Source organism: Portunus trituberculatus, chromosome 43 (assembly GCF_017591435.1).
Source record: "Portunus trituberculatus isolate SZX2019 chromosome 43, ASM1759143v1, whole genome shotgun sequence".
Classification (NCBI taxonomy): Eukaryota; Metazoa; Arthropoda; class Malacostraca; order Decapoda; family Portunidae; genus Portunus; species Portunus trituberculatus.
In genome coordinates, this window is record NC_059297.1 from 9,669,529 (window position 1) to 9,691,720 (window position 22,192).

The following is a 22,192-nucleotide window of genomic DNA, read 5'->3' on the forward strand; positions in this document are numbered from 1 at the left end:
ACCAGCTAAACTCACTCTCTCTCTCTCTCTCTCTCTCTCTCTCTCTCTCTCACACACACACACACACACACACACACACACACACACACACACACACACACACACACACACACACATACGCACACAAATCAAAGGGGGGTGTGAGCTATGTATGAAAAAAGGGTACATAAATCACTCTTGGAAACAACAAAAAATTGATGATGCAAAAACAATATACGTATTCATATCTGTCAGTCTATCAATATAAATACCCAAGTCTTATCTATCGCTGCATTTATTCATATGAACGAATGTGTACACACAAACACACACACACACACTTTGATAGTGGAAGTGGTAGTGATAGCGATATTGAGAGAGAGAGAGAGAGAGAGAGAGAGAGAGAGAGAGAGAGAGAGAGAGAGAGAGAGAGAGAGAGAGAGAGAGAGAGAGAGAGAGAGAGAGAGAGAGAGAGAGAGAGAGAGAGAGAGTCAGTCAGTCAGTCAGGCAGTTCGCATTGCACAAGAGCACGTCGCCCGCCCCTCGGACACACCCCTGGGAAGGACACGGGCGAGCAAAACAATGCCACGCCACACGAGAGAGGGAGAGGGGGATTATAGGCGGATGCTTCGTGTATCAATCAAGAGGGTTCACAGGGACTTGCAGAGAGAGAGAGAGAGAGAGAGAGAGAGAGAGAGAGAGGGGAGGATGACGGGAGATTAATGGAGATGTAAAGCAAAATCGAAGTTACGGGTCAGTAATAGACAAAGAACAAAGGTGGTGTCTCTCTCTCTCTCTCTCTCTCTCTCTCTCTCTCTCTCTCTCTCGGTGGGAGGAAGATAAACGGCCCCAAGCGACGTGTCTCTCTCTCTCTCTCTCTCTCTCTCTCTCTCTCTCTCTCTCTCTCTCTCTCTCTCTCTCATATCATGATAATGAAGTCGTTTTAATGAATTTGTGTCAGTCTGCGGTTCTTCTTTCCTCTTCTTCTTCTTCTTCCCTTCCACTTGTCTTGCTCGTCGTGGTGATGTGTCCGCTGTCTGGAGGTTAGTGCATTTTCATTTCTTAATTTCTCTCTCTCTCTCTCTCTCTCTCTCTCTCTCTCTCTCTCTCTCTCTCTCTCTCTCTCTCTCTCTCTCTCTCTATTTTGATTATCTGTGCCTGACTAACAGCAGCATTTTATTATCTTTCTCCTTTACGTTCTTCCTTCACTTGGATCCTCATTTCTCCTCTATCTAGCCCGCATTTTTCTTTACTACTCGTCTCTTGAGGGATGACAAAGGGTAGAGGGAAGGAAGGGAAAAGGACAAATCAACCTAATCTTCGCACTTTATTCTTCTCTTCACTTTCTATATTCCGCACCCCAACCCCCACAAAAAAAAAAAGAATAAATAACTTGTGTCTGGGTGTGTCTGAGAAGTCACTCGGAATGCTTCCTCTTCCTCTTCCTATTCCTGGCCTCTTTTCTCTTAGTGTCCTTACCACCGTCTTTCCGAGCACAAATAACCAATACGACAAGGGAAGATGCACGCTCCGAGAGTCACGCTCCAGCCGTCACTTCCGTTTTAAGCAAGCAAAAAAAAAAACTAGGCAAAGTAAAAAATAAGACTGAAATAAAAAAAAATAAACCTTTTCACAAGTAAGTCAGAGGACACATCCATCATAAGCACAAAGAACGAGAAAGGAAGAAGAAGAAGAAGAAGAGAGAGAGAGAGAGAGAGAGAGAGAGAGAGAGAGAGAGAGAGAGAGAGAGAGAGAGAGAGAGAGAGAGAGAGAGAGAGAGAGAGAGAGAGAGAGAAGGAAGAATCGGGGTGGAAGGAATGAGAAGAGTCTAGGGAAGAAGTGAAATGGAAAGTGGGTTAGAGAGACCGAGGACTTACTAGGAGAGGAATGAGGGGGAGGTGGAGGTCCGAGGAGGAGGAAGAAGAAGACGAAGAAGATGAAGAGGAGGAGGAGGAGGAGGAGGAGGAGGAGGAGGAGGAGGAGGAGGAGGAGGAAAATATGACCTTGATTCCCAGCACTATTAGCGAGTTCAGAGACAGGAAGTCGAGGTGGAGTGGAGTCGTAATTTCGTCGTGAACTCTTTGTCTGCCGGCCGCCCCTCGCAATTCCCCGGAGCGGAGGCGCTGGCGAGGGTCCAGAACGCCTTCATCGCGCCACGGGAGGAGGTGTGTAGGGAGGACAGGCGGGAAGAAAAGATTCTGCTTGTATATTCCTTTTTTTTTTCTTCTTTCCTCGGTGTAGATCAGAGTCTGAGAAGGAAAGGAGGGAGGGGTGATGCAGGGGAGGAAGCAAGTGAGAGCGAGCGAGAGAGCCAGAGAGTGCGGCAGTGGTAGTTACAGTGGTGGATGATACCGCCATTAGATGAAAATAATGGTATTACGCTTATATACAAGAGAGAGAGAGAGAGAGAGAGAGAGAGAGAGAGAGAGAGAGAGAGAGAGAGAGAGAGAGAGAGAGAGAGAGAACGCTAAAAAGCAAACCGAACACACATATGGACCACGAAAAAACAGGATAAAGAAAATAGGACGTGGGCGGATAAGTGGGTGGAGTAGCAGAGCCGCCGCGGCAGAAGCACATCATCTCTCGCCAGGGAGCTAAAACTTCATGGTGAACTCAGGCAAACACGTGACTCCATAAGAAAAATCATAATGTCCCAGGAGAAGCTTTCCTGGTCATATCACATCTAGTTTATTGGCACCGCTGGTCAGGCCGGCAGAGGGCGAGGGAGAGGGCGAGGGTGAGATGAGGGCAAAAGGTGAGTGGAATGTGAGAGGATGAAGAGAGCACTGGAGAGGTGAGGGAAGGTGAGGCGAGACGGGAGGAAGGGGAGAATTTTGGAAAAGACCAGAGGGACAAGGGTGAGGGTGAGGGGAATGTGAGAGGATGAAGAGCGCGCAGGAGAGGAGTGAAGGTGAGGCAAGTAAAGGGGAGAAGGAGGTAATTTTGAAAAAGACTGGAAAGAGAGATAGAGAGTTGGAGATGGAGGAGGAGGATTGGGGGTTGAAAATTATGGAGAGAAAGAAAAGAAGAGAAAAGAGGAGAAAAGAAAAGAAAAAAGAAAAAAAGGTAGGAGAGGAGGAGAGGAGAGGAGAGGAGAGGAGAGTTCAGGACAAAGGTTTGTGTTAGCTCATCATTTAGAGCTGTTGCTTTCTCTCTCTCTCTCTCTCTCTCTCTCTCTCTCTCTCTCTCTCTCTCTCTCTCTCTCTCTCTCTATATATATATATATATATATATATATATATATATATATATATATATATATATATATATATATATATCACACTCATTCACTCAGGCGCAGTCAAGACGTGGTTAGGTGTTCCTCCGGGCTGTGCGTCAGGCGTGCTGCAAGCGGAACGTAAATCAGGGGAGCGCTAAATGGGTTGTTGCAGAGTCTAGTGTGCCCGTTCAGGAGCTCCCGCCCGCCGGCCCTCGCTCCCCGGTCCCGTAACTCCCTTCGCTGCGAGGTTTATGATAATGGCTGTAAACGTTTTAACACTGTGATATTTATGTGTCTAGGTCCTGCTTTTGTCGTTGTTGTTGTTCTTGTTCCTTCTCCTATTGGTGATGCTGCTGCTGCTGCTGCTGCTGCTGATCTATAGTTCGTATAGTACATACAGGCACACACACAAAAGGGAAGAATGATATGTGATTGCATGAACTGAAAGTGTGTGTGTGTGTGTGTGTGTGTGTGTGTGTGTGTGTTTTCCAAGCGTGTTCCCAAATCTGTAATTACTCGTTATCGGCTTGATCTCCATCTTCCTCCTGCTTCACTCCTTAACACCACCTTCCCACTCCTCCTACTCATTCTTCTCTCCTCGTCCTCTAATACCTGTTACTCACAATTACCAGATTTTCCGTTTAATAAATGCAGTCAGCCATCATTATCACGCTTTCATTACAGCAGCAGCAGCAGGAGAAACTCACTTTCGTTAATCCTGTTACTGCGTTGTTGTCTTTCCCGTTTTAACAAGCTAGATATAGCGGCTTCTGACCCTGACCTCTAGCCCCTCTGAACATCTGACAAGGCCCTTTAACACGTGATCTGACCCCAGGTTTCGTTACCTGCCTGACTTTTTTCTTCGATATCTGCCCTCACCTTGTTTTTTGTCCCCTAGTCAGACCCTCCCAGCAATATTCAATCCAATTCCAAGTTCGTCAACATCTGCTTCGACCCTGACCTTTTGCTAACACTTGGCACACCCTTCTCCCTCACCTTTCCTCTTTAACTTTGACAATACTACATTTCTTCTCAGCCCAGTGCATTGCCCGTTACCTAAATGTTGATTCCTCAATTGATACACTTAAAAAACACATTGATTTAATGTCTATGGATATGCTTTATGTTTTCAGCAACCATTAGTCTTTTTTTTTTTTAGCATGCTGAGTTTCCCTTTACATAAAGGTGATGAATTAGATTCTAAGTACAAGAACTAGCACACTCTTAGTAATGAAGTTAAATAGTTATGCAAAAGGATGAAATTAAGGCTTTTTGACTTGACTAGTTATGTATGATTTTTTATTGAGTTCATGTAACTGCATCATAATTTCTTATAGTTATTTGTTTAATGTTCAACCCATTCATTTTTTCTATAAATGGCGTAACAGCAGAAAAATACCAACAATACCATCATTTGTCAGAAGCGGTCAACAACAGTCTCTCTCTCTCTCTCTCTCTCTCTCTCTCTCTCTCTCTCTCTCTCTCTCTCTCAAGAACATCCACTTTCTAAATTATGTCAATATTGTGACAAATACTTAACAGAACATCAATAGGCAATAATGTCGAATAAAATAAATAATGTACAGATTAAAAAAAAAAAATCGAAAACAACTCCGTTAAATTAATAGCGTGACCTTTGTAAAATTTTACATTATATGCAAATAAAGTCAGCATACCATGTGATATACATTAAAACCTCACACTCCAGCAAACCACGGAGCGTCACACACGAGTGATTCCTGGCAGCATAACACCAGCCTCTAATTGGCAGTCTTCCCGTCTCCACTCCCGACATGAATTGCAACTACGAACTGGATTTTCAATGCTGTGGTAGGTGTAATATCCACACATTACAAATCCTAAGTGTACTTATCATAAGGTCAAAAGCAAACATTCATTGTAAAACGAATTCACTGACATCAATTTTTCGCTGGTTAGAATGCTTTCCATCGAGAAATATCGAGCCACCGAGAAAAATAGAGCCACAATCACTGAATTATATCACAAATACAAACCACTGCGATCATAATAATCAGATACTAAAGTTTGATTCTCTCTCTCTCTCTCTCTCTCTCTCTCTCTCTCTCTCTCTCTCTCTCTCTCTCTCTCTCTCTCTCTCTCTCTCTCTCTCTCTCAGTATAGATACAGGTGATTTGGCGGTGGTACAATTCAGACAATAACAAAAATGACTATGCTGGAACTCACGTTTCATAGCTGCCGTGCTTCCAAAGTGTAATGTTGTATCTTTATTCATTCATTTATTTATCATATTTACTTTTTTACCAACTTGCTCTCGTGCCCACGTTCTTGAATATTCTAGGTTTTCTACCATCTGGCTTCGACTTAATAATCATTCTCTAACTAAATGTATCTGTGTTGTTTATCTCTCCCCTAACTCCTCTGACTATAGTAAATTCTTTGACGTAGTGGAGAAGGTGGTGAGCGCGGGATCGGGCAGACGTCTGCCCGTAGGTTCGAATCCCACCACGTACAGCATTAAACGCTTTGCCATTTGTCAAGTGGTTTAAAGTTACCTATATGTTACCATGATACCTAGCTTCTAGGTGGTTACACCCAAGATGAGCTTGGGTGGTGATATGGACCCTAATATGGGTACCACTATAAATAAAACTGCCTGCGCCACTAATGGGCGGAAGCTGAACAGCGCTTCCTATACGCTTTTCAAGTGAGCCTACAGGTGCTATAGACCTTAACATAAAAAAAAAAATTACTTCCAAAGTGGAGCACATTCGGTCTCTATCCTTTCGCGGAGACCTCCATTCTTGAAGATTTCAATGTTCACTTCCAGCTTTTGCTTTCCTATCTCTTCACTGACCATCCTAGTCAACTAGTCTTCAACTTCGCTATCCTCCATGACCTAGAACTGGTACAACACCCTACTCGTATTCCTAACCGTCTTGGAGATAAGCCCAACATTCTTGATCTTTTCCTTACCTCTAATCCTTCTGCTTATGATATTACACTGTCTTCTCCGTTGGGCTCCTCCGATCACAACCTCATATCTGTATCATATCCTATCTCTCTAATTCCTCCTCAGCAGCCCTCAAAGCAGAGGTGCCCCTGGCGTTTCGCCTCATCCAGTTGGGGGGACCTGAGGTGGTATTATGTTGATTTTCCCTGGAATGATTATCGTTCCCGTGTCGGAGACCTATCTCTGTGTGCTGATCGCATAATAGAGGTAACCGCATAACAGAGATAATAGTGTCTGGCATGGAGGCGTACATTCCTTATTCTCCTTCTTATCCTAAATCTTCTAAACTTTGGTTTAACACAGCCTGTTCTCGTGCTATACATGATAGAGAGGTTGCCCACAAAAAGTACTTGAGCCTTCCATCACCTGACTGATGCATTTATATTTCTGCCCGGAATCATGCCAAGTCTATTCTTCAACTTGCTAAACACTCATTCATAAATAGAAAATGTTAAAATCTTTCAAACTCAAACTCCCCTCAAGACTTTAGGCATCTGGCCAAAAATAATTTTACTTTACATCTTCTTTCTTTTATTTCATCATGATGGCACCACTGCCATCTCTTCTATCTCTAAAGTTGAACTCTTCTCTCAAACCTTTACTAACAACTCCATCTTGGATGATTATGGGCTTGTCCCTCCTTCTCCTGCTCCCTCTGACTATTTCGTGTATTCAATTAAGATTCTTCGTAATGATGGTTTCCATGCCTTCGTTGGTCTAAATCCTAGGAAGGCTAATGGGGTCTCATCTCATGCTAAAACAGCTTCTATGAAGTTATGCGCTCTGAGGCGTCTTCGCCAGTTTTTCTCGCCCCTCCAACTGCTAACTCTGTATAAGGGCCTTACCTGTCCTTCTATGGAGTACTCTTCCCGTGTTTCGGGGGTTCCACTCTCACAGATTTATTAGATAGGGTGGAATCTAAAGCTTTTCGTCTCATCAACTCCCCTCCTCTGACTGACTGTATTCAACCTCTTTCTCACCGCCGAGATGTTGCATCCCTTTCTATCTTTTATCGCTACTTTCATGCTAACTGCTCTACTGATCTTGCTAACTGCATGCCTCCCGTCCTCCTGCGGCCTCGTTGCACAAGGCTTTCTTATTCCTCTCATCCCTATTCTGTCCATCCCTCTAATGCAAGAGTTAACCAGTACTCTCAGTCATTCTTACCTTTCTCTGGTAAAGTCTGGAACTCCCTGCTTGATTCTGTATTTCCCATTTCCCTACGACTTGACTTCTTTTAAGAAGGAGGTTTCAAGACATTTGTCCCAGACTTTTGGCTAACTCTACTAACCTTTTAGGAAACTGGCAATCATGTAGGCCTTTTTTTTTTTTTTTTTTTTTTTTGCCCTTGGCCAGCTTTCCCTCTTCCATAAAAAAAAAGTCTCCTTCGGTCAAATGATCTGTACAGTCTTACCATCTTAATTACTTACGATAACGTTAACCAAGGGCTTCTTCTGTTCACGTTACCATTTTACTCTGTTTATTTCAAACCTATCTATCTCTCATTTTTCTCTTGATATTTAGTGAGAATATTTCGATCACGTGTTCAGGCCCCTATTCCTTTTTATGTACATATCTGTACGCTTTTGCATTATTTCAACTATACCTCGCCTACTTCCCTGAAATATTTCATGCGATGACAATTAAGTATTTAAAGACACATAACTAATAATAACGCATCAGTTGTGGCCTTCAGAAGTATTCAACGCCAAGAATAATTAAACTAAGACGAAATATTAATCACGATATGGTTCCCCTGACCACCGCCACCTCTCTCATTCTTTCCCAGTCTGAAAATTAGTGATTGCTGAGAAGTTGAAGAAATTATTGTTTAATGGTCTCTGATTCAGCTTCTTCTTTATGACATTTTGAAAGACCCATTTTTTTTACACAGAGCCATAGAGTTCTTGAAACATCATGTCGGTCTTCAATCATTCCTGTCAACACCACCACTACTTTTCCTCCATTTCTTCTCATTGCTCATCACAAACTCCATGACTCACTCTTCTTTTTACCATGTTATCTTACCACACAGAAAATATTCTCTACGAAGACGAAAATTCTCTCTCTCTCTCTCTCTCTCTCTCTCTCTCTCTCTCTCTCTCTCTCTCTCTCTTTCTGTTTTGTGACTATTTTCTCTTATATTTCCAAGATAGTAAACATGAAATGAAGAAATCTTTGGACGCATTTTAACTTCGCATTCCAGCTAGATAAGGGATCGCTCTTGCATTCAAGATACACGCCACATCAGGCAAGAGAGGAAGCAACTTGGGACACCAAGTCGACATATCACAGCAGACTGCTGCGCGAAGAATGAAAAAGAGCAGTAGTTAAAATGAAAGAAAGTGGGCCGAGTTGTTTTTTCTTCCAGCTTCAGACGTCTTGGCTTCCTTCCAATCTTAGTGCTCTTCTTATACATCGTGCTCCTCATCCTCTTTCTTCATTCTCTCTTCCTCCCGCCCTCTCTCGCTCATTGAATGATGATGCTGTGTTGCCACTGTTTGTTGCTTATGATGTTTTTGTTTTTATGTTATCGATGTTATGGGGTATTGTGATTTTGGTGTTGATGATAGTGATTATAGTGGTGGTGGTGGTGGTGGTGGTGGTGGTGGTGGTGGCAGTGATGCTGTTTCCTCTTCTTTCTTTTATGTAAAAGAGCTCTTTGCCAAGGGCAAGAAAAAGTAGAAAAGAGAAGGCACTCTAGAGTGGCAGTCCCTACAGAAAAGTATTAAAGAATATTGAAAAACAGAAAAAGTATCTTGAAACTTCCTTTTTGAAAGAGTTCAAGTCATGGGAGGGGGAAATTTTAGAAGTAGGCAAGGAGTCCCAGAGTTTAACAAAGGAACAATAGAGAATAATGATTGATTCTAACATTAGGGAGGTAAGCAGAAAGACGTGGATAGCGAGGCCGTGGGAAGAGGAGAGGCGTGCAGTTGGTAAGATCATTAGAGCAGTTACTGTCAAAATAGCGGTAAAAGGTATCAAGAGATGTTACATTGCTGCAAAGAAAGAGATCTTGAAGACAATCAGTTAGAGGAGAGGAATTAAATGAAACTTTGATTTCATTATGTCTAAAAAAGACGTATGAGTAGAGCCCCACATACATACATTACTAGTAAAGCATACTCTATACCTGAAGGAATAAAGTCCTTGTACAAACTTAACAGTTGGGGAATGGGAAAAAAAATCTGACTGGGACGACTCGAAATGTTTGGCTTTATAGACGCTGCAAACGCAAAAGTTTTACAAAAATTTCTAAACGTGGATGTTCAAAACTTAAGAGAAGCCACAATGTCAACAGTAGAGAGACAACGACGAAATCGTAATGGCGATCAGATAGAAGTGATAGATAATTAAAAATCTCCGTGTTGAATCCAGAAAAAAATTGAGAAGCAAGAAATTAAAACAATAGGACGTTAATTTGAGGAATTACAGCAGTCTCTACTTCTATGAACAGGCTGAATGCAGCAAACTTCCAGCAAGAAGGAAAGGTTTATTTTGGTGGAAAGAGTTAATATAGTTTGATTAAGAGAGATGCAAGCACAGAAGCACAGTTTTGGATGACAATAAGAGGGTGCTTAAGCCCTCCGGAGGTTAAGGCTAGGAAGATCGTAGAAACAATCATTGTGAAGGATATCAATAGGCAACAGGAAGAAGTCAGGGATGGGAGAGAGGAGAATAAGCCTTGAATTACCAAAGACAGGTGGCAAAAAGCAGATGGTAGTAATGTCATCAGATTAAAATAAAGAAGGGAAAAATAAAGTAGCAGCAAAGTTATTGTAGCGTCAGGAGAGGAGTTAGATCTAAACAGATTTTGAAGCTTCTTATTGATTTGGAATTTTTCGGATAGTCAGAAGACAGACTTGGCAAGATCTCGTGCTAAAATATGAACTGCATGAGCTTCAGGTGATGGAGAGCTCAAGAATTTTTTTGTGGACCACCTCTCTATCATGTATTCATGTAGTAGGAAAACACGCTGTGTTAAACTAATGTTTTGAAGATTTAGGGGGAGAAAAAGATGAATGTACACCTTCATCCTAGATATTATCACTTCATCTATGCCCTCCTCTGACTGACTGACTTCAGCCTCTGTCTCACCGCCGAAATGTTGCATTTCTTTCTATCTTTTATCACTATTTTCATCCTAACTGTTCTACTGATCTTGCTAACTGCATGCCTCCCCTCTTCCTGCGGCCTCGCTGCACAAGGCTTTCTTCTTCCTCTCATTCTGTCCAACTCTCTAACGCAAGAGTTAACCAGTACTATCAATCATTCAAAACTTTCACTGGTAAACTCTGGAACTCCCTCCCTGCATTTGTATTTTCGACTTCCTACGACTTATCTTCTTTTAAGAGGGAGGTATCGACGCATTTGCTCCCTAATTTTGGCTGACGCTTTTCTTTCTTGTAGAGAACCAGCACTTAAGTGGGCCTTTTTTAATCTTTTTCTTTTTAGCCCTCGGCCGACCCTCTTTCTTAATAGAAAAGAAAAATGGCCAACCCTTTTTCTTACACAGAAAAAAAAATTAACACAGAGACGGGTCTCTGACACAGAGGCAATAGTCTTTCCAATATAAATAAAAATAAAAGCACCTCTGGTCCCCCAATTACAAGAGGCAAAACGCTAGAGGAGCCTCTGCTGTGGGGGATCCCGAGGAGGCATTCGAGTGATAGAACAAGATACAGATGTGAGATTGTGATCGAAAAAACCCAACAGAGAAAACCAAATGTCAGCATGAACAACAGGATTATAATTTGAGAAAAAGATCTTAATCTACCATCTCCATCTCTATTTTCAACAGTTCCTCTTCTTAAAAACCATCATCATTATCATCATCATCATCATCATCACCGCCATCACCACATCCATCATCATTATCATTATCATCATCATCATCTTGTTTTTTTTTTTTTTTTTTTTTTTTTCTTTTCCTCCTCCTCCTCCTCCCCTCCCTCTTCGTTTCGTCGTATACTCCATTTTTTTCCCTTTGTCTTATTCTGCTCCTCCTGCTGCTGCTATTCCTCCTCCTCTTCCTCTTCTTCTTTCCCTTCTTCCTCCTCCTTTTTCTCCTCCTCCTCCTCAAGATCTGCTCAGTTTAATACCGAAATGCTCCCTAATGTTGACTCTATGTTCGTAAATTTCAAGGGTCTTTTCCTCCTCGCCTGAGCGCCACTCGGGGTGCAAAAGGTGGAGGAAAGTCCATCCACTCTTGCAGTTTCATCCTAACTTGACATGCATCAAGCACTCTGGGCATCGCCACCCATGAAAGGGAAGGAATGGAACCCCACACCACCCTTTCCTCCTCACTTACTAACTTGGCAAGTAGAACTCAAACCACACTTATTAAATGTAGAATACTTTTATATTATTTTCTTTGTTCACTTTTATTTTCTGTCTAAACATTCCCACTTTTCTCCCATTCATCCATTTTTTCCTCATTGTCAAAGTATACACTTTTACCAAACTCTGAAGATCGATTATCCTTTAATATTGAAATTTCTCTTTCATTCTTTTTTTTCTTCTACCTTAGTCTACATATTTCTACTATTTTCTTCAAATATTGCATACTTTCACATTCAAATATTTAATTTTCACATGATTTTCTTTCTTCCTCATTCTATACAGTCCTTTCATCTTCTGACATATGCTCCTATCATACTTCTTAAATAGTGTATTCCTTTACTATTTTTTCCTTTTAGTCTATATACTTTGGCCATATCTTTAAAATATATAATAATTTCGTATTATTTTTTTTCCTTTTCAACAGTTTCTCTTTCTCGATTTATACATTCCCATCAAGTTTCTCAGATAAAGTATAGTTTTGCATTTACATACTTCTCTTTTAGTCTTTTTTTTCAACTAATTCTAAGCACAATTATATACTTTTCTTTTTCTACTTACACATCTCACTCTATTCTAATGACAAATTCTCCTGAAAATACAATTATCCCATGATCAAGACTCTCAGAACTCAACACTCCGCTTCTCCTGTGTTTCATCCTAATCCAATTTCTCTTTTAACCTGCAAAGCTTCTCACTATGTATTACAACTTCTCCTCACCTTTCCCTGGTCTTCCCTATCCTACCTTTACCAACAGCCTATCTGTTCCTCCATACCACTACCACCACCATCACCACTACCACCAATAGCAGCCCTTCTACCTTGCCGTTCTTTGTGGGAAGGGAAACATAGGTACTGTACCTAATACATAAATTAAACGCATATGTAAATCCTCATACATAAAATACTTTGATGCATAAACGTTTCCCTTCAGTGCTCAAAGTTTGTGGGAGTAAAGATATTTTGTTCCATTATTGCGGGATATAATACACAAACACACTGTGTACACTCAAAACAAGTTTTTTTTTCTTTCTCTCTTCTTCCTCCCCCCTTCCCTTGCTTCTTTTCTCTCGTTCGCAATTGAAAATAAGGAGATGAAAAAAAAGGAAAGGAGGGTGGCATACATTTTTCTTTTCAAGGCATTTCTTTCTCAGTAGAAAGAAAATCCAGTTTTTTGTCAAATGAATAAATTTACATTCTCCTAACATTTCCTCCTTGCCTCCGAGTCCCCAATATTATATAAGCAAGATTCCATATATATGCAAACCCACTCAAACCTTCAGCCACCTTCAGACTGGGAATGCCCCCACCTGGAGCTGCGCCGACCCACACGTGTCCGTGTCCTCCTCCTCCTCCTCCTCCTGGTTCAGGTCTGCGTTCCCTCCTCGTCCGCGTCTTCCTTTACTCGTTTACTAAAAAGCTCTGAACCTGACCACCAATTTTTTTTCCACGAATCCTAATAGTTTTCCATTAGTCTGATATGCAGCAATACTGTAATGAGCCTCATCGCACTATTCATCTCTCAAACGAGTCCCATTACTTGCCTGCACTCGTGAGATTCCCTTCATTGTTGACACTACTCGCCTAACTACGCGACGCCGCCACAGGAGATTAATCACGACCTCAATAATGTGTACCCTTACTCGATACTTCTCTTAATGTGCGAAATATCTCTGATTCCTTTGGTCATGGTCAGATTTAGTGTGTTCTAAGGACCTGGTGGCTATGTAGAAAAGCTTTGCTCAGGACCGAAAGACGGACACTTCGAAACGTGTCCACACCAGTTTATGGATATGAGAGAGAGAGAGAGAGAGAGAGAGAGAGAGAGAGAGAGAGAGAGAGAGAGAGAGAGAGAGAGAGAGAATCTTTCATAACTCTAGTGAGCTACATAATTATAACCTGCATTGTTATGGTGCCATAGCTCACGCAAAAAATAAATAAATAGATAAAATAAATAAATGATAAATAAAATCATATAGAAAATCTGTTGCAATAACCTTATGGGCTAACATTGCCCAACATATATTTTCTTTACTTCAATGTTTGAACTTTTTTTATTAATCTTTTGAATTGAATCTTGGGAAAACTGTTTTCTTCTTTACCGTGAAATTATGTAATGTTCTTCGATCTAGTGATTACTGATATCTGATGCAACGCAATACTTTTCTTTTCTAGCTGTACTTAAGAGTACACAGAAATAATGTTCATCAGATCCTTTTAAATGTACATAATTAGATCAGTTGATATAAACTTGAAGGGTAATTTCGCCGTTAAACTAATAGATAAATGTATTAGGGTTAGCACTTCATATCAGTGAGTGTTACCCATAATGATCCTATGGATTTGAGCCTTGATTAAAAAATTATTCGTCATTTTTATTTTCAAAGTAAGACGAATATACAATATTACCACGGTGATATAATGCACACATTTTTGCTGATATTATTTCTCTTATAAGTTTTCATTCATATAAATCAATCACAGTTTGCATTTTGTGTGTGTGTGTGTGTGTGTGTGTGTGTGTGTGTGTGTGTGTGTGTGTGTGTGTGTGTGTGTGTGTGTGTGTGTGTGTGTGTGTGTGTGTGTGTGTGTGTGTGTGTGTGTGTGTGTGTGTGTGTGTACTAGTGTCTACCTGGTTAATTCTCTCTCTCTCTCTCTCTCTCTCTCTCTCTCTCTCTCTCTCTCTCTCTCTCTCTCCGTGCCGCTGCACTCGCCACAGCATGGCTCTAAATCAGGGGTTCTCAACCTTTTTAATCTTATGTACCCCTCGAAGTCTTTCAGTATTGATCACATACCCCTTTCCCACAATGCAACGTCAGGAAGGGTAAGAATAAATGCATGGTTTATTGACTTAGGTTATTAAGTTTAATTTGTGTTATATATGTGGAGCAGAAATTTTTTTTAATTAATATTAGTATGTTTCTATGAGGTAGTGTGGATAGGAACTGGCACCTCACAGGGAGACACTATATGTGACTAACATGCAATACATTTACCAAAAAAGAACTATATCAGACAATTTTCGATCATTATGGCAGTTAACTAGTATTGCTTCCAGCTATTTGCAACTTGTAAATAGTGATAGTGATAAATAAGTCACTGTGTGTGTGAATAACATATAAAATAATAAATCGGAACAAATATTATAGGTTTGCAAGGTTGTGTGGCAACTTTAATCCAAGAGAGCTTTCTCTCAAGTGATATAACTCCAAGAGTTTCCTTGTTAACGTTGTTAACGTGTCCTGGTTCTAGTGAAGGACACATCCAGCCTAGCACATCTAGGCCACATTGTATACTATAAACAAATTTGCAGTTATTCAAAGCTGAAGTATTTTGAGAAACCTGCCACGTACCCCAAATTCCTCTCAAGTAACCCTGGGGGTACGCGTATCCCAGGTTGAGAACCCCTGCTCTAAATGGTCTAAGCCTATATCGCTCGCTGGGTCAAGATAATCTTGTACCAGCCACTAACTCATCCGCTTGCTCGACTTGCCCGGGCTTTGGTGAACCGCTCACTGCCAACTGATTTCTAAACACCAACAAAGACGCACTGGAAGCGCCTACATAATAAATAAGTAGGTCTTCTTATTGGCATCGAATTCTTGATTCATGGATACAGATCACTGTAGATAGTCTAATTCAGTGACTCTTAACCTACATATAGTGGGCGCTAGTAGTTTTTGAGGGAACCGTAAAAGCGAGCCTTTTTGGATAAAAATTGGTGGTTATTTTCTTAACAAAAGAGTGATCTAATACTGCAAATTTGATGAAAAAGGCATACGTATAGCTTTGTAACTTTAGTTTTTTTATATAGACTACTTTGCTTGGTTCTCTTATTTTTACTGTCCTTACTTAATGACCCACATCCCTCCAAATCCCTATAAGGTGGTGTCTTAACTCATCCTGGACTTGTGTGTGAGCCAATTTTTGTACCTGTCTTGTACATAGTGTATACATTCGTGAAGATCTCACTTTTATATAGTCTGCTTGTTTTGTATCTATTATATCTACCTATAAAAAGCAGTCAGATTTATCAACTGAAGAAACGCTTGTGTTGTTCTTTTCCTTATTTCCAAGATTATTATTTTTTTACGCCATTTAAATGCAAAGCAGGTGATGGTTTGGATGACGAGCAAGTTCTCAAGAAAAAAAGATCTTAAGATATTCTGAGTTAAGTACCTTCTTATTTACCTATGATCGAATCGAATATATGAAAACCATTTTTTTTAAGGAAAAAAGTAATGAAAATTATTTTTAGTCTTTTTATGGTGTACGAATTAAAAATAAATAAGATGCTAGACATTGCTCAGCAAAGAGATCTTGAATGCTTTATGAATGTGAAGCTGCACGTAGTTGTCAGAACGAAATACATTAAAGGAACATTAAAGGAGCTTACTTTGTCATTTCTTTGAAGTGCATTTAAGCACGCATTCAAGATCTTTTTGCTGGACAGTGTGAAACATCTCACTAGTACTTAATTCGTTTGCAGAAAAGACTAAAAAGAATTTTCATTTTTTTCCGTAAAATATCAGAATGCCTTTCATTAATTAATGCAAAAGAAAGGCGTGAAGGACAATTTCTTAGATAGGAAGTGGTGTTGGGAAGGTTAAAAACCTTCGGTTAGTGAATACTAACTTATTGATAAATTACTGCATATTAACTTTCCTCATTGCTTATATTATTATTCATATGGCTTTTCTAACTTAAGGAAAATAAATCAAACGAAAATTTTTGAACTCTAGTAAATGATAAACAAAAAGGAAAATCGAATTATACCACATGGTTACACGAAATTGAAAATCACATAAAATTTAACTTTATTTAGTCTAGAAATCGTTAACTTTATATAATGTTACTAAAGTAACAAAAACTTACTATATATGAAATTCCACTTCATATGACTAGAATAAACACATAGAAAACAAAGGTTTACTTTTTAGACTAATAGAACAGAAAATGCAAAAAAATCTGCTGAACTTTTCTAAATTATAAAAAAGAAAAGGAAACGAAACGAAACCCCAAAGAAAAGCAAAAAAAAAAAAGCTTCCTTTCACACAGATTCCATCAGGCTAATCTTGGACGCGGTTCATTTGGGCGGCTCCTTTTTTGGCAGTCCCTCGCGTCCGGGAATAAATGGATGGACGGCGAGATATGAAAAAGTTACAGACGTGGTGATAAAGAAGAATGGCGAGTCAGCGAAAAGTAATTATCGTGCTGCGCCTCCCGCCTCCTCGCCGCGACCCCGGAGCCTTAAAATCTCAATCGAGGCACTTGCTCAAACTTTGCCGCAGTTTTGCATATGATTTCCCGTTTATTCGCCACCGTCTTCCTCCGCGCGCGCGCGTGTGTGTGTGTGTGTGTGTGTGTGTGTGTGTGTGTGTGTGTGTGTGTGTGTGTGTGTGTGTGTGTGTGTGTGTGTGTGTGAGAGAGAGAGAGAGAGAGAGAGAGAGAGAGAGAGAGAGAGAGAGAGAGAGAGAGAGAGAGAGAGAGAGAGAGAGAGAGAGAGAGAGAGAGAGAGAGAGAGAGAGAGAGAGAGAGAGAATGGGTGTGTTGAGTGACTGATGGTAGTGTCACCTATCTTTGGCCTCAAGGTATACAGTAGGCTGACCAGTTACTTCATTCTTCGTTTTTTCCTTCTCAGTTACCTCAGTCATATCCTCATCATAAAGTAACGGCCACGAACAGCATAAACAAACCTGCCAAAAGACGATCTTCTCTACCAAATCAAATCCCAATGAAATCATTCCATCTACCGTGTCATCTTGAGGTATGGAATATAATCGGAGGAAAATACACAACTTGGCTAGTCTCCCTTCCTCCCACCCCCTAAAAAAAAAAAGAAATCTCATGAACGTCACTAATACAAAATTGAGCGACAAAGTTCGATCTGTCTCGCCTCAGCTTCTCGACACACACACACACACACACACACACACACACACACACACACACACACACACACACACACACACACACACACCATAAACTGATAGCTTTAATTGACGTCTCCGTGTGTCGACATTTAATATACGAGACGATCCCTACTGGCAACGCCTCACTCATTTCCTCAATCTCCTCAGCCCTTCTCTATTTCATTTCCTTTCCCTTGCACTCTCTCCTTCACCATTCCTCCTCCTTCTCCTCCTCCTCCTCCTCCTCCTCCTCCTCCTCCTCCTCCTCCTCCTCCTCCTCCTCCTCCTCCTCCTCTCCCCTAGGACTTAATCCGAGCAAGAGGCTTTACCCATTGGTGCAGATAAACTATTTCACAAGATTTACTGGCTGGCCAAGGAAGGCAAGGAGGAGGAGAAGGAGGAGGAGGAGGAGGAGGAGGAGGAGGAGGAGGAGGAGGAGGAGGAGGAGGAGGAGGAAGAAGAGGAGGAAGAGGAGGAGGAGCTTGTAGAGAAATAGCTTGGGGAATATTTTTTTTCCTACAACTTTCAAAGTGTAATTTAAACCCGCTACTGGCGAGGGCTAAATATTGCTTACAAAGGTGGACCTGGATTCGCATCATTGAGAGAAGCACACGTTCGCCAAGGCAATCTTCCAGACAAAGCCGCGCTGGAGGACACACAAGGCAATGAGAGACGTGACTGACTTTTTCCTAAATCCCTCGTGAACTGATGAAGACTTGTAAAGGATTCCTGAACCCCAGATACATCCAACAGGTCAGAAATAGAACGGCGGTGGTAGTGATACTATGCATTAACAGTAATGGTTCCCCTGACGACGACGACAACGACGACCAAGAGAGAGAGAGAGAGAGAGAGAGAGAGAGAGAGAGAGAGAGAGAGAGAGAGAGAGAGAGAGAGAGAGAGAGAGAGAGAGAGAGAGAGAGAGATACTCACATAATCACACGCAAATGTGCACGCACACGCACGCACGCACGCACGCACGCACGCACGCACGCACACAAACACACACACACACACACACACACACACACACACACACACACACACACACACACACACACACACACACACACACACACACACACATTGTACCTATATAAACAGAGGCAGATTTTTTTCTCTTCACATTCCTTTTCTTAAAGCTATATTAAGATACAAAAAACACAAAGAGCACTAATTTTCAGAAACAATAAGACTCCATACTATCCTCGCATTTAACACAAATATGATGATTAGGATCAGAGAGAGAGAGAGAGAGAGAGAGAGAGAGAGAGAGAGAGAGAGAGAGAGAGAGAGAGAGAGAGAGAGAGAGAGAGAGAGAGTAAGGCAAAGGCTTAATAGACAGTGAGAAAGAAGGACGTCTTTGAACGGAATGAAGAGGCAGTATTAAGAGAGCGGAATGAGCCACCACGACTGAGGAGCTTAGGAATGGAAGAAGAGTGGCGAATGTGGCCAGGCTTACGGGGAAGGCACGGCAAAGGGACACACGTGGCGAGACCCAGAAGAAAAAATGATGGAAAGATATGCAAAAGGAGCTTAGTATAAAGAGATGAATACTGTTGCTTTCATTCAAATGAGATATATATATATATATATATATATATATATATATATATATATATATATATATATATATATATATATATATATATATATATATATATATATGTTCAGTAAGAATAAGTATGGACAAATCCGTGAGAGAGAGAGAGAGAGAGAGAGAGAGAGAGAGAGAGAGAGAGAGAGAGAGAGAGAGAGAGAGAGAGAGAGAGAGAGAGAGAGATTGTAAAGGGCAAGAGGAATGGAGAGAAAGATAAAGATAAGAGGATATGAGGGAGAGGCAATATGGATTACCAGTAGAGGGTTGAATAGGGAGAGAGAGAGGCGACGAGACCAAGTTTTGTGGAAGTTACTCAATGCAATGTGAGAGAGAGAGAGAGAGAGAGAGAGAGAGAGAGAGAGAGAGAGAGAGAGAGAGAGAGAGAGAGAGAGAGAGAGAGAGAGAGAGAGAGAGAGAGAGATGACAGATAGATATCCCATTTTTACCTACCGCTCCTTTATCGGACACAGGCACACACACACACACACACACACACACACACACACACACACACACACACACACACACACACACACACACACACACACACACACACACACACACACACACACACACACACACACACACACACACACACACACACACACACACACCAAGAGAGAAAAAGCAAGTAAAGAAATTCAAACGAAATCAGTGAGATGCAAAAATAACTTCCATTACGGTAAACTCAAATTGATTGAAGGAAACAAAGTGTGCAAACTAAAGCAAAATGTCTGTCTCTCTCTCTCTCTCTCTCTGGCCACCAACAGCATAGAAATGGGATCGTTGGATGAGAATGGGAGGAGACACGGAGAAGGAATGGACTAGGGAATGGTGTGGTATGGCTTGTAAAAGGTAAACGAAGAGGGGAGCTGATAGGAAGATGAAGAGAAATGGAAACGTAGGGAAGACGACGAGAGGAGACGAAAGGAACAGTAAGAAAAAAGGGAAAGGAAGTAAAGAAAGAAAGGGATTGAAAGATGGGAGAGGGGAAATAAGTGGGTGGTTCAAGGAAGGGAAGGGAAGGTAAAAGTCGAAAAAGGAACGAAGGAATAAAAAGGAGACGAGGAGAAGGAGGAAAGGAAGCGGGCAATGGAAAGGGAACCAAGGGGAACGGTTGGGAAGGAGAGGAAAGGAAAATAAAGGAACACATGTCAGGAAGAACGAGTGAGAATTGAAAGGTAGCGAAAGGAGGGTGAAAATACATTAAAAAAATTACAAAATGGGGTTGAGTGAAGGACAAGAAAATAAGAGGTTAAGAAAGAAAAGTGATTATTTTCAAAATATAGGAAAGGAAATCAAAGGAGACGGAAGAAAGAGAAACGACAGGGGAATTACAAACAGGAATGGGTGGGAGATGAGAGAGGAGAAGAGAGGAGAGGAGAGGAGAAGAGAGGAGAGGAGAGAGAGAGAGAGAGAGAGAGAGGAGAGGAGAGGAGAGGAGAGGGAGGAGAGGAGAGGAGGAGAGAGAGAGAGGAGAGAAGTGGAGAGAGGAAGGGAAGGGAGGGGAGGGGAAGAGAAGAGAAGAGAAGAGAAGAGAAGAGAAGAGAAGAGAAGATAAGAGAAGCGAAGCGAAGCAAAGGGAAGAGAAGAGAAGAGAAGAGAAGGGAAAGGAAGGGAGAGGAAGGGAAAGGATGGGAGAGGAAGGGAAAGGATGGGAGAGGAAGGGAAAGGATGGGAGAGGACGGGAAGGGATGCCATGGGAAGAGAGGGGAGGAGAGGTAGGAGATGAGGGAATGGAGAGGGGAGTAGCGACCCATGGGTTGCCACTGGTGCAGGTGTCACTACACACAGGCAGCAACACGACACAAATTGCTAAAGTTAAATCTATCAGGACACTTGTGAAGATACCAGAGTTTCTGCCAGTCCGAGACAATCTCCTCTCTGGATGCCTCAGCAAGAGGAGGAGGAGGAGGAGGAGGAATGATAGTAAAGGAGGAATAATGGTGACGGACGCAGGCGGAGGCGATGGCGGTAGTGGTGGGATAATGCTGGTGGCGATGATGAGTTCTGTGTGGTGTGGAAAAAAAGAAGGAATGCAAAATAAAACTCGACAGGTTTGAGCCTTGTTATCTCTAAGCAGAAGCAAATGACAACGTGAAGAGTGATTCCCGGTGACAAGAGCGTTCTTGAAAGGCAGGCAAATAGGATGGAAAGCTAGACGAGCAGAGGAAATCGTTGACGGGAGATGGAACAAGCGAAGGCCACTCTGAATGAGGGGACAGGTAAGACGAGGAGGCAGGATTGACAAGACTGGTAAAGACAGAATAAGCTTTAGGAGGTAGGTCATACTTCGGCGGTGCAAGGTATTGGCGAACATGGAGACCGGCTAGACGGGAAAACTTCTCGAACTAAGAGAGAGTCAATTTAAGATGTTAGATAGACTGAGAGAAAGTATGAGGCAAGTTGGATGTTAAGGACAGCATTAGGCAACTAACAGATCTCCAAATGGCTGTGACGACTGTTAAGCTGATTGGCTACAGAGACCTCATCAATTCAATTCATTATCATGCCTATTTTGTTATGCTCTCCACTTAACCGAAATTTATGATCGGCTCCAGAACTGTGCTAATTCTTGAAAATTATAAGCCTACGTGCATAAGTTCTGCATTGAAAAAATTCTTTGCCTCAATACTGCGCTTTAGAGGACTTCCAGAACCAGAAAGAGCGTCAACTGTATGAATGTTTATTACTTGAATAGAGCACATACGGCTAAATGGAGTAACTCAATGTCTATTTCGCAAGTAATTGTGCCCTGTCTTGAAACGTGGGCTGTTTGCTGCTCAGTTCCTGGATATTGACTGAGTCTATGGGAGCACGTGTCACTGTTCCCACAGTTCAAAGCTGCTCTTCTGTTTCTAAACGAACCTGAGTCCTCATCATTAGATAATGATGATAACTTATAGGGTTGCTAATTGTAAAAAAAAAAAAAAAAAGAAAGAAAGAAACAGAAAATGAGGAGCATCGACTCTTGGGAAGTCTACCACATGCTCGCACAGCCTCGTGCGACACTGATAAAGACACCTAATTATTGACTAGATGAACCGGATCTGCGATACAAGTTTCCTACAGATGATTGTTAGTGAGAAGATAATTTTCTCAAATGCCACAAACTAACTTACTGCCGCACTATTTACATTACATTTTT